We start from the raw sequence: 12,832 nt of genomic DNA on the forward strand, positions 1-12,832 counted from the left end.
TGGATGAGAAATTCCAGAATTGGGTACTGTTATTGTACCATTTTACGCTTAGGGACTGTGATGTTCATCTTCCTTCTACTATATTGATGAAAATATTCATTTAGCTAAGGTGACTTTTCTATTAACCTTATGAAGACCCAGTGCATGGTATAGCAAGCTTAATAACGTAGCTGCCTCATGTCCCCAGCAAGTCTCGCTCTTCCAGCACAGCTTCTTAACTCTTGCTAACCTTGTCCTGTCTGCTCCTTCCAGCTGCCATCAGTGCTGGGTCACCACAAATCCTTCCCTGAGAGATTTCTCCACGTACCAGCAACAGCACCAAGCCCCTGCCCTCTTCTGTGAAGGTCCCCAAGCAAATTTCACTCCCCACAGGCCCAGACTGAATTCAGATGTCACCCACAGAGAGGTTCAATAGTTTTCATTTCTTGTTTCCAAAACTCACAGCTCTTCCATTGTGACAGGGAACATACTGTCCTTGGCCACACCAAAAGCAAGGGATCAGCACAAGGGAGTGAACCAGAGAGCAAAGTGTGGATAAACCTGATGGGAAATGGGCTGTGACAGGGCAGCCCAGGACAGCAGCCAGCTGAATGCTCTGGCTCTCCTCATCCTCACACAGCCAGGCTTCCTCTAACGTGGTACCACTGGAGTTGCTACCTCTCAGGTCACATAAAACTTCTCCAGATGGGTCTTAAAACCTCCAAAGATGGAAACTGCTCATCCTCTCTCAGCACACTGCTCGCCTGCTGGATAACCTGTTATTACAAGGGCTGCCAGAACCAGTAGTACAATTATTTCACATTTCCAAAAGCTTTAGAGAAGGAAAACAATAATTTATTCACAATTAATTACCGCATAACTGAGGCAAAATGATCTTTAGGTTTCACATCTTCGCCCACCTATTCTCACTGAATTTCCAAACTACAGAACAAAGGCATTAACTGTGTACCTGGGAAAACTCTTTTTTTTTTTTTTTTAATCTTAAGGTCAAAACAAAATCTCAACTACTATCCCATCTGGGATGAGAACAACTATGATTTTTAACCTAAATACTGGCCGTGTTGCTACAGCAGTGCATGTAAGAAACCTCTGACTGTGACACCACAAAATTGTGGCAAGGCAACAGGTTGTTCTTACGTGGAGAAGGTAGGGCTCCAGTATAATATACAAGTGGGGCAGATACATAAATATATATAGAAGGATTAACAAAGCTAAAACTTCAGTTCAAAGGAAAATATACTGACCAGTCAACAAGCAAAACACTTCTGAAAATGTTAAATTCAGGGGGGGCTCGTACCTAAAGCAAACAGTGTTCAGATTTGTAATGTGGTAGTTCAGACGCAATTCATCAGTTTAGGATGTTGTTTATAAACATCAGGAAAATCAACCTATTAAAGATCCACCAGCACTGAAATAAAAGAAAGCAGATGAAGTTAGAAAGCACTAATACGAAACCACACGCTTTCAGACTAACAAGAAGAGCTTCCGCTGTAATTTTTATCAGTTGAGAAGAACAAAGAAGGAAGACCTCAGTGTCAGACAGTGCACCCACAAAAGAGGTAGGTACTGTGTTAGGGTGTACCAGGCAATGAACTGCACAAAAAGCAGCAATTAAATTGAATCAAGAATATTGGCTACTGCAGGCAATACACTGACCACCTCAGTTTGTAACAGGTACAGAGAAAGACTTATGAGGATAGCAGAGACATCCTCACCAGAGCTAAACATAAGACTGTTAAGCTCGACAAAATGGAGGCTGAGATGTCCTACAGTCAGCTCTCCAGAAATACATGACAAGGATAAGCACTAGAGAGGTGAAAACCGAGTTATGACAAACACAATGTCACCAAAACAGCTAGATGAACTGGGGTAACATCAACAAAGAAAGCTAATTTAACCAAGTGGCCTACGAGGCAGCTCAAGTTTTCTTCTCTTTTCATTGTCCAAGGTGAAGGCAGAACAAATTTGAGGTTCAGTTCTCATCTGAACTGACAGTCACAGAAGTTAGATAGCATTTTACTTACCCTGGCTATTAGAGAGTTCCTCAGTGAGGACAGAGACAAATGACATTATGTGCAGCCATGTTCAGGGTTAAATGGGATGTGCAATAGTTTTTGGCAAAGTCATTTACTATTTTTAATCATTTTCATTTTGGTAAGTTCAGTGCAGGCACACAAAGTTCCTGGTTGCTATCCTTATTTATAACTTATAACTGCATTTATTTAGTATAGCTATTTTTTTTCTTTTTCCATTCTAAAAGCAGAGCACACGCTGTGAAGGCTCCTAGGCACAGCAAAAGCTACTCACAAAGCCAAGTCACTGCCAGCCAGCCACAGTCACAAGATGAAGAGCTGGTACAATGGACCTGCTACGTTATAACCCTGTAAAATGTTATGCCACCATTCATCTTCAGGAAATTTAATATAAATATGTAAACATGGTACGTTATCTTTTCACTTAAAATGGAGATATGAAAGTGGGAGAGATGATGGAGGCATTTAGAAATCCTATTAATATACTATGACTACTTCAAGTGGCCACAGGGAAGCCCCATCACCTCTGTGGTTTAGTTCACACATCTGCACACAGATGATGTGACTTCGTAAATACCTAAGAGTTTTTATATGGGCAAGTTCCATTCATACCTTGCTCCCTAGCATCAGGAAGTCACACTTATTTTACAGAGCAGCAGTGGAAATCACATGTTGCGGAGTGGCATGTCTTATCATTAATCTGTCAAAGAGATTTTTAGAAAAATACTGCAGCTTCTACCTACTAATGTCGTACCTACTGATACCGTAGCATGCTGTCATCTCCTGCAGATGCCCTTTTCTCTGACTTGCACTCTAAAAGAAACTTGGTTTAACTGCACTTCTAGTATGCCTATGACTTCCCCTCTTTGACACAACCACTTGTCTTTTTGAATTGCACTCCAGTTCTGTTCTGCATTGGCACTGGATGCAGAACCACTAAAGGGCCAGCTTTCACCACAACTGAACTGAACACGGGTGGTACATGCCCAGGTAGTAATCCCAAAGAGGCCAACCTAACTTATATCTGAATGACTCTGACTGGGTGCAAGCTCAGATCCCTGTGTTTTAGCCTACATTGAGTGCTTTTTAAATTACACGGCCCTGCCATTGCAGTAAAACCACAGCAGAGTGTGGTAATGCACTACAGCCACACCAGAGCACCAGCTTCTTCTTGGCGCGCGCTGCCTCTGGCTTCCTGCATTAAGAAATGATGATGATAAGGAAAAGAACCTTCAAAGACTGCAGTATATTTTTTGCTTAATTAAAACTAAATGGAAATTGGTATGCACTTTACTGATGACGGCAGTGCAAACCCTAACGCTCGCTGCCAGATTTTAAAAGCCATTCAGATCCTTCACTGTAAGGAGATGCTATATAGTGAGACGTTTTTCCCCCAGTCCCTGTACTTGCAACCAGAGTCACCATGCAAACTGGTAAGAATGCCAGTTCTGAGTTAAATCCACCATACTTTTATTCCTGCTCTCTGCTTGCTGCAGAGCAGGAAGCATGTGATACCATTCCCTGCAGAGAAACATCCTGAAAGTTTGATGCAAAACAAACACAGAAATGACTGGGAGCACGCGCGTCTACTGGAAATTCTTCACTTTCTCTCCCTCCCCATGCTCCTTCCTTCTTTCTTGCTCACTAGAGAACTGCTAAATCATTCCAGAGAGGAATGAATGACTCACCCTTTTCCTTTCTAATTAAATGTGCTGTCAACATCTCTGAAGGGTACCTGCAACCCACGATAGGAGGAGTGATTTTGTCCATTAGTTAAGCAGAGAAAAACAAAGCTACTCTGACAGAGGCTAGCTTTTATTCTGACTCAGTCCAACAGACATTTATTTCCATGGGAGCTGAGCCAATCTAAGTTACTGCCTCCCGCTGCTTGTCCTCATTTTTCTGCACCTCGTATCTGTCAGCATAATCACATGTTGGTACCACCCAAACTCTTTTTTTTTTTTTTTTAGGACCTTGGACCTAGAATACTTGGACAGGAAAAAAAGTAAAACACTTTACAACAGGAACAATTTAAACCAAATCCCTTTGACAGTATCAATCTGAGGAACAACTACATTAGCTTTTTATGATAGCAAACGTGAAGAGCAGGAACCCCTGCAGCAGCCAAGCAGCTGCAGACGAACCACATGACAGGAGAGCTGCAAACAAATGCTCATTCAAAGCAAGTTGTCAGACTCAGTGTAGCACAGAAGACATTTCCTGTGAACACATTTTAAAGGCTCAAGTTTCCAATAATCAGCCTGCAAACTCAGGCAATATGTTCTTTTTCTAGGTCAAGACGGTCACTACCCCTGCTACAAACCTCAGCTAGACAGAAGGTAGAAGACACCGTGCATCCATCCTGCTGTGCTGTCTGTCCTTGTCCTTTGCCTTGTGGCAAATAAAATGCACAATTCTTTAAATTCTTTTACAAACTAACCGTATATTACTTCCTCAAGTCTTAGCTCACATTCCACATTTCAAAATACCAGTCTTCAAGATTTTAAAGAACAAAAGCTCTCTCCATTTTGACAAAGTGATTACTGTGATCAGTATGGGAACTCTTTCTGAAGTAGTGACTTCTACAAGATGCAATCACATTTGTATCAAGAGGCCTTACTGAAAGAGAGGAAACTGTCTCGATCTGATTCCCCAGAATTGCATCACCTTTGCTTGCATTATGCATGCAGCTTGTGCTTTCAGAACACTAAAATTTCAGCTATTTTCAGCACTAGTTTGAAAGAAATAAAACACACATCTATGGCTGTATCTATATTCCTGCTTGCAGCAGTGCTTTCCTTAGCATCCTAGTGCTTGGCTGTGCTCCTGAGTAAGTCGCAGCTCCTTGCTGGGCAGAAACACAGTCACCATTTACTTACTGTGCACTAGATTTTCATGGAAAGAAAATCACAGTACATGCCAATACCGTCCCAGCTCAAACAAACATGGAGCCAGCACCTCCTGCAGCATGCCCCGACATCGGGCCTGTTCCTCAAAGTCGTCACACAGCCGCCACCTCCACCAGTCAGCCTAGCTAGCGAGCGCTGTCCTACAACACAGGATGTGAGGAAAGCAAGATTACAAAACACAGTCTCGAGGTCAAACTGGTTTACATGAGTGCATCCTGTATTTCACATTCCATTTTAAATATTAAGGAGGGGCCTTGGTTTGCTATTACAAGTGTGACCAGCCCGACTGTTCACTATGTGACTGTGCAGAAGAGATGAGGTACATGAAGAACACCCAGGATAACACTGAATGAACTTTAACAGGTTTGTGATGTTCTGCACAGTAATATGAATTGAGTCCAGTACCTAAAAGTCTCTCTCCCTTCTTTCGTTTTTTAATATTTTCCTCTCTGCTCTCATGAGACCCCACCTGGAGTGCTGCATTCAGCTCCGGGGCCCCAGCAGGAGAAGGACATGGATGTATGAGAATGAGTCCAGAGGAGGGCCACAAAGATGATGAAGGGGCTGGAGCACCTGTCCTACAAAGACAGGCTGAGGGACTTGGGGTTGTTCAGCCTGGAGAAGAGAAGCCTGTGGGGAGACCCTACAGCAGCCTGCCAGTACCTAAAGGGGGCCTACAGAAAAGCTGTAAGTAAGACACAAATAAACAAACAAGACACATTTTTTCTCAGCTACTCAATGTCCGTGTGCCTGTCTTTCTTACCACCAGAGGCTATGCTTTCAGGCTAAGTAACATTCCACTGTAAAGCCAACCATTCAAGTAGTAATGGATGGAAATTACCTTCCTGCAATGTAACCAAATGATAATTTTCCAAGGGAGTTAGTTCAGTTTTATGAAAATCCCTAGGAAGATGACATTAAGAGCAGTCTTCCCTCTAGAGTAATCCATCACACTGATCTCGTCATACACACAGATTTTATGTACTCCCAAATGCAACATGAGGGCTGGTGCAGACTGGGACATTGGGCACTCCTGCCACAGAATGTGCAGCGTGATATGGGGAATTTCAGGCTGCATTACAGTCACATTTACTGTAAAGACACTGTTCTCTCGGGTCCCAGAAATATGAACCAAAGAGGAATGGTGGGGAAAAAAAGTACAAGATGTAGAAAAGTTGGGAAAGAGATGTTAAACTTTCAAAAAATAAATGCTGCAAAATATTGCACTCCCCATCAGCTACCACAGCCCTCCCAAATGCCTGTTTGCCACCTGCCTTCTTTTTCTTGGAAGCTTTTTAGAAGCACACAAATGTTGCTGGTGCCATGTCAGCCAGGTGCTAGGAAGGAAAAACTCTTCCCACCTATGCTGGGTACCTCAGAAAGGGGCACAAACACCTCAGGAAAACTGAGTCAAGTGACTAGTGGGTACCTGTCTGCTGCTGATCCTGAATATAACACTGGCTAAACAGATCTTCAGAATGATAAGTGACTGTGCTGCCTTCCCTTCTTCTTTTTGCTAAATTTTACATGCAATTGGTATTTAGACACCTCCAGTGTTTAAAGAGACAATTATTGCATGTGCCAAACTGTTTCTAGCCCTCAATACAACCTGACCAGTGGCTCCTTCTGACATTCTTGGATTTGCCATTGATTAAAGACGGAGGATGTTCTCGTAACCGAACCATAAATCCTCCTAACAAGCACAGAGAAGAATGTTCTGTTCTTCCTGAGCTATTAGGAAATCCTTCCATCCCCGAAGAAAAGGCAAAGCCCTCACAAGGTAGCCAGAAACTCAGACAGGCTGGTGCTGAAGCCAAGTGCTCCCTGTGGAAATGGAAGTCTATCCTTCCAGGTGCACAAGCAAGGCCCCTTTCTACTGCTCTCTGTGCCTCTCTCAGCCCTTCCCACTACCCCTGTGCCCTGAAATGATTTGGTGTTTTCAGAAGTATCCTGTAAGCCCCCGAGCGGCTGCGGGGCCCTCCTGCCCACCCCCCGCCACAGGAGCTCTGCTGGGCGCCATTTGCAAGTTCACTGAGGAGGAGCCCTCAGGCGGCCGAGGCCCTGAGTGTCTCTCAGACCATATGAGCTGAAAGGACAGTAATACTCAGTAATACTCACATGCATTCAGTTACAAAAGCTGCTGATAAAGGGTGGCAATCATAAAGGATGCAATTTTAACCAGCCCCCTTCTGTTCCCCAGCTGAACTGGGGGGGCTTCACAGAAGAGCCGCCAAGAAGATAAATCTCCTCCAATTCCCCACTTGTCTTCCAAAGCCCATCTCTGGTAGTCCAGTTTGCAAGCCTGCCTCTGTGCATACATACTGGCGAAACAGCAGTCGCTTTTCCACACAACTTTTCAGTGTAAAATCACTGTTCTGTGGAAGTGTTGGTGATGTGGATTTCATGTTCTCACCACTGAACCTCCAAAGGTACGGGACAATAGAAATCTTATGTAGGCAAAACCACAAAGGCCACATTCCTCCTATTACTCACTACCTCCTGTTTACCAAAATGCCACTGAAAGTCATCCACTTATCTCAGGAAGAGAATAATTTAACAAACTTTTCCCAGGCGATCACGTCAGAGAGAATTTAAAACAGAAAGACCTCCAGCTAGCCAGCTTGGCTGCGTGCATTTTTATGTCACGTATTCATAGCCACGCTGCTACACTTACTGCTAACAACAGTCAGGATGTGATCCTCATCGCCCAAACCCACTATTGTAGCACACAGAGCTTGAAACTTCTCTTCTTGCAGACTTTCCTGAAACAGTAGAAGAAACTGCCACCATGATGTGATTATTTCATGTCCTTCTATGCATTGAAACAACCAACATTTTGCCATGTTGCTCCATAAGACCCCAGGAGAGGCCCACCCACCTGCCCAACAGAAATCACACTGATGACAGGGTAAAATATATCTTTGGCTTTACAGTCACACCGCTAGCGTCTATTTCGGAAGCGAGACAGAAGAAATCTTTTATAGCAGCTTGTTTTCACAGATCCAGGGCTTAAAATCTTACCCACAACACACAGGAAACTTGCTGAAATTAGTGGCTGTTTAGTGCAGTCCAGAATACTGCAGCATCTTTTGTGTTGTTTTGCATTTTAAAAATCACATTTACTGGTTTGAAAATATCCTGCAGAAACAGAGGCAAGAACAACATGCTCCGTCATTCACCTTTGCCCGCAGCAGCTCTGCCATCTGGCACTACCAAGCATTTATCTAAAAAATAAACCTGAATTAAGGATCATGAACCCACTTCTTTTTAATTCTGCATTACCTGGGCACAGGAGGTCACTTTACAGTCATGCGAAATATCCTATTTACCAATTCACTATTCTTTATTTAAACCCACACAGCAAACTCGGAGGTACTCTGCTGCTTTAACAGATGAAGCACCAAACTGAAAGCAGAATTAATCCCAGATTTCTACATCCCTATAAAATACAAGGAGAACTCAGTACAGAAATAACGCATCATCATAATCCAGGCCACAATGTCATTTGACTAGGGCAAAATGAACTATACTCATCCCCAAACTAGCTCCGATTCCAGAGCAGGGGGCAAAGAGACTACAGTCATGAAGAACTAGTCAGGTGGAAAGTTGGCCCCTGAAGGCAAACAAAAGGATTATCATTCATATAGTCAAGGTATAGGCAGCACCCTTTGCCCTTTACTTAAATTTGCACACACTCAAGAATACATAAACGTTTCAACAGGCAAAAATCATAAATGATACAAAACCTCACAATGTGATGAAGCAGAAGGCCCTCTACAATAGGGGCCTTCTAGGGCAAACAGGATGACTCTACCACCTCTCCTGGTGTCCCCCTGCTTAACCTGCCCCAGGATTCAGTGAAGAACTTCACAGTATGTGCAAAGATTTAACAGTTCTTTCCTCCTCCCCTTTAAAACCAGGGAACAAATCTAATCCACACAAGACCACTTATTCAGAAACTAGGAAAATCCATAGGGACAAAGCGGATGCCCTGTAGATGTATGCAGACATATAAATGAAAGATCACCAAAACAACTCACAGAAAAGTTGTCATTTCTAAAAATTACTCAAATACAAAAAGTGAGTTCTCCAACAACAACAACAACAAAAGTTCAGTACTGCAAACAGTGCTATTCATACTGCTCACATGCAAGGATTTTTATTCCAACATAAACTCCAGGAGCTTATTTCTAACACACACAATAAAGAGAAATGAAAAACTTGTAACCAAGCCAACTCCCACAACCTTTTTTCCTCCCTCCTTTTCAAATTTTGAGCTGAAAATAAAAATGCCGTGCTGTTCTGTGGCACAAAGAGGTGTTAAATAAACCTTGATACATTGCTTCCTTCCATATACTGCAGAGCCCTCTTTCAAGAAGTCTAACATCAATAGCAAATCACCACATAAAATACAGCGATCATTTTTTGTGACATAAACGGACCATTTTCTGCTCTGCATCAACTCAGCATCTGAGGCAACAACAGTGCTTCATTTTTGATGATCGGGTAAAACGGTCACACAGTCCCAAAATCACCCATACTATACATGATTCGCCCAAACTCACTCTAATAACGAGACTGGATCTCCTCAAAGTTTTTTGCACGTGCCAGGAAGGCAGCCTAGGGGCTCAGAGTACCACAGGTAGGGCAGAGCCACAAGGGAAACTGGAGGAAAACACTGCAGGTTGGACCCAGGAGGAAACAAATAAAAGGACAGCCTGAACACTTTTATTGCAGAAAAAAAAGTCAAGGAGATCACAAACTCTCAGCTTCACGTTCTGCTAAAAGGACAGGTGAAATGGCCCCAGCAGCTTCTGCCACGTTGCTTTTATGGCCTAATGCAAAGCCAACTTAAGGCAACCAAAAACAATTTTCAAAGGGCAGATTTTTGACAAGCCCTATCATATTTATTACAAACCCCATGCACAGAAGGAGCCTCTCTGGTGGTCATCACTTCCACGGATGGTTTACGGACAATTGGGACGGAGAGGCTGTGGTCAGGGCTGGGTTGACTCAGGGGCTACCCATCACCCGCTCTTTTTGATTTTAAGCATGTTTTTGCAATTTTTTTTCAAAAATGTTAACTGTTGATTATTTAAATGCACCCACAACTTATTAATAAGGAAATGTTGTAAACTCCACTGAAGATATTTACGTTTTATTGTCATAAATTGTTTGTTGTGGTTTGACATAGTAGAGAGTTCCTAGTCTAAATGTATACATACTTAACAGCAGACATGAAGGCAAACACAATTCTGACACAATCTCAGGAAAACAATAACACAGATACAAATCAATTGAAAAATTAGGACATTAAAGTGTTTTATTTGGATTGTTTGATCTGTGAGGGGGAGGAAAGACTGCCACGTGCCAGTACTCCATTAGCAAGCAGCCCTAAAAACCACCCTAATATTGGATAAACTTGCATTCATAACGCCGCACCATCAGAGATATTTTATATCCAGCAATTCATTTTATATCATTCAATTCAGTGACCAAAATTTTGCTCGTAGAGATGGGAGTCCACGAGCAACACTATTTTACAAGCTTCACTCAGAGCAGTTTTCTAAATTGGATGTCACAAGATGTGTACAGACACTGATGTGCTAGCAAACCTTGCTCTCCATTTTGTTATGAAGCTCAATCTTTTTTTTTTTTTAAATAGGAAGTCATGCCAAATGTAATTAATTCATAGCAATGAAAACACTGTGCCTCAGTGAATGCTGTAAATTATAAATAGAAGAAGAACCTAAAGTATGCTGTCATTTTAAATCATCTTGCTACGTTGCCATGTTTATTTGAGAGGAGAAGAGAGCAGTGACTTTTGTGCAGATTTTACAAGGAAATGCATGGCAGTTTCGAGAAGCTGAGAGCAAGCTAATAAATGATGAGGTTTCAAAAACATCCTCTTTCTCTCATTCTGAAAATAATACACAGAAGTGACCAGGCTCCCTTGTTATTAAGAGCAGCTGCTGACCTCACTGTTATATGCACCTGAAAATGGCACTGTCTTGCACGTCCAACATAAATGCAAAAAATACAAGGAAAAGGAAAAAAAAAAAAAAAAGAATGAAATTAAGATAAATTCATCATTGCAATCCAAAACCAAAGGTTTCATAACTTAGAAAATCTCTTGGGGATGGGACAGCAAAGGCTCAAGACTCAGTGGGTTCTACCTGAGGATAATTAGCAACACAAATCTAGACTATGTTAAAATTATTGCACCAGAGGGAAGAAAACAACAGTAAACCACTACAAAAAAAAACCAACTATTTTCCTCACTCTTCAGCAGTGAACGCTAACTAGAACGTGTCCCCCTTTCTGCATATAACCAGCTGTGGGAGCAGGACATACGCACGGGTTTTTAGCATCAGAGAATGAAAACAACCCCGGGATCAGGATGCAGCGTTTCGGGTATGTGAGGAGACTGTTTACATCCAGGCGCTGCACAGGGCATGCCCGCTGCCAGCCTGGATGCTGAAGGCAGAGCAGCGCTGTGGTTTTAAAGGTAAACAATCATCATTTTGCTCTTCCTAACGCTGCTGCTCTTTATTCCCAGAGCCATTCAGAAGCGGGCTCGCTCAGTGGGAAGCGAGAGCCGCGGACCTGCGGCAATCTCCGAAGCGCAGGCAGAGGGCTGCTGAGACGCCCGCCGCTCTCCCTGCCCTGATGTCTGGCAGCACCGTTTCTTCGAAAGAGGTCTTCTGTCCTTAACATGGCTGCCATGCCTTACATAACACGATGAATGGGAGCGTGCTGTTTTCTTTCCTCGGACACGCACTGCCCGTCAGCCACACGATTCCCCATACGGCTCCGCAAACAAAGCTCTGCGGTCACGCAGCTCCCTCCGAGAACAAGCAGCAGCAGCAGCAAGAAGCTCAACCTTCCCAAGCTCTGATTTCTCCTTCCTATCCTTCCCTAGCGAATAACAGGCGTTCTTACCTTTAAGCAAGCAGTAACGATGGCCGTGCTCAGTAGAGCCCGCTGCGTTTCGTCTGCGCTCGTAAAAAAAAGCCTTGGCGCAAGCGTCTGCTGCAGCAGGTAATCAATAATGCAACCTGCCTCTCCCGGTGCCAGAGCTGCTCCATCTGCACGCTAGCAAACGTGAACGCTGTCAGCGTGAGTCATAGCAGTGACTCAGAGCAGATGCAGAGCTGCAGGAGGAGTTCAAGTTTCAGGGCTTCCTCTCCGTGTCGCACAGGCACGCACGCACGCGCCGCCCGTGTGCCTGGGTGTACGCACGCCTGCCGACGGCCGCGGCCTTTCCTTTGGGCAGCGAGTTGGGTTTCTGCCTTCGTGCAATCTTACTTGCTTTCTTTTCTAGGCTGGCAGCTCCGATTCTGTCTTCGCTGTAAGTATATTCATCCTGAACGAGAAGCCTGCTTTGCGAGCCAGGCCATTCGCGTGATGTGGCAGGCAGTGTGTGACTGGCGTGTGTCTGTGAGCCCACTCCTCCCATCAAGACTAGGAGAAGAACTCAACTACCCCAGGAAATATTCTGAAACAAAAAATAAGTTGGGGCAATATCCATTTACCTGTGGTAAGTGTATAACAAAGTGCCTCTGGGGGCAAATTTGGCCCGAGATGCAGCGAGAGCTGTCTGAAGGGCTGGGGGATGCAGACACAAGGGCGAAGTGCCTGCCGGAGAGATCAGGGCTGCATTACGGCCAGGGGCAGTGCCTTTGGGGAAAGGCTGATCACAGCAGCCTTCCCATGGTTGCCTGTCTCACTAGGCACCAGTGGCCCCAAGCACAGCAGCAGTGATCCATGTGGTTGCTCCCCACGCCTGCCAAACTCCCCGCCACATTCAGCTTGGGGCAGGAGTTATGCAGCCTGTTAGGCACTCAGTGCTAGGCAGCGGCAAGGCAGAGTGCTGTGCTGACTGCATTT

The 12,832-nt window shown here is 44.0% G+C and overlaps 1 protein-coding gene across 19 annotated transcripts in view; it reads right to left on the minus strand.

The window, feature by feature from the left end:
• Positions 1-12,832, minus strand: part of INPP4A (inositol polyphosphate-4-phosphatase type I A) — a 111,204-nt gene that overhangs the window by 72,675 nt on the left and 25,697 nt on the right. For 5 of the 19 annotated variants that reach the window (XM_027446570.3, XM_027446563.3, XM_027446550.3 and 2 more), the window contains exon 1: positions 11,885-12,150. The exons of 3 other annotated variants lie outside the window; for them this stretch is intronic. The gene's annotated coding sequence lies outside the window, so the exon portion shown is untranslated. Of the gene's footprint in view, positions 1-4,991; positions 5,049-11,884; positions 12,162-12,832 lie in introns of those variants that run through there. 11 more of the 19 variants (XM_072030697.1, XM_027446494.3, XM_027446536.3 and 8 more) reach the window with 8 other exon arrangements.

Source organism: Anas platyrhynchos, chromosome 1 (assembly GCF_047663525.1).
Source record: "Anas platyrhynchos isolate ZD024472 breed Pekin duck chromosome 1, IASCAAS_PekinDuck_T2T, whole genome shotgun sequence".
NCBI lineage: Eukaryota > Metazoa > Chordata > Aves > Anseriformes > Anatidae > Anas > Anas platyrhynchos.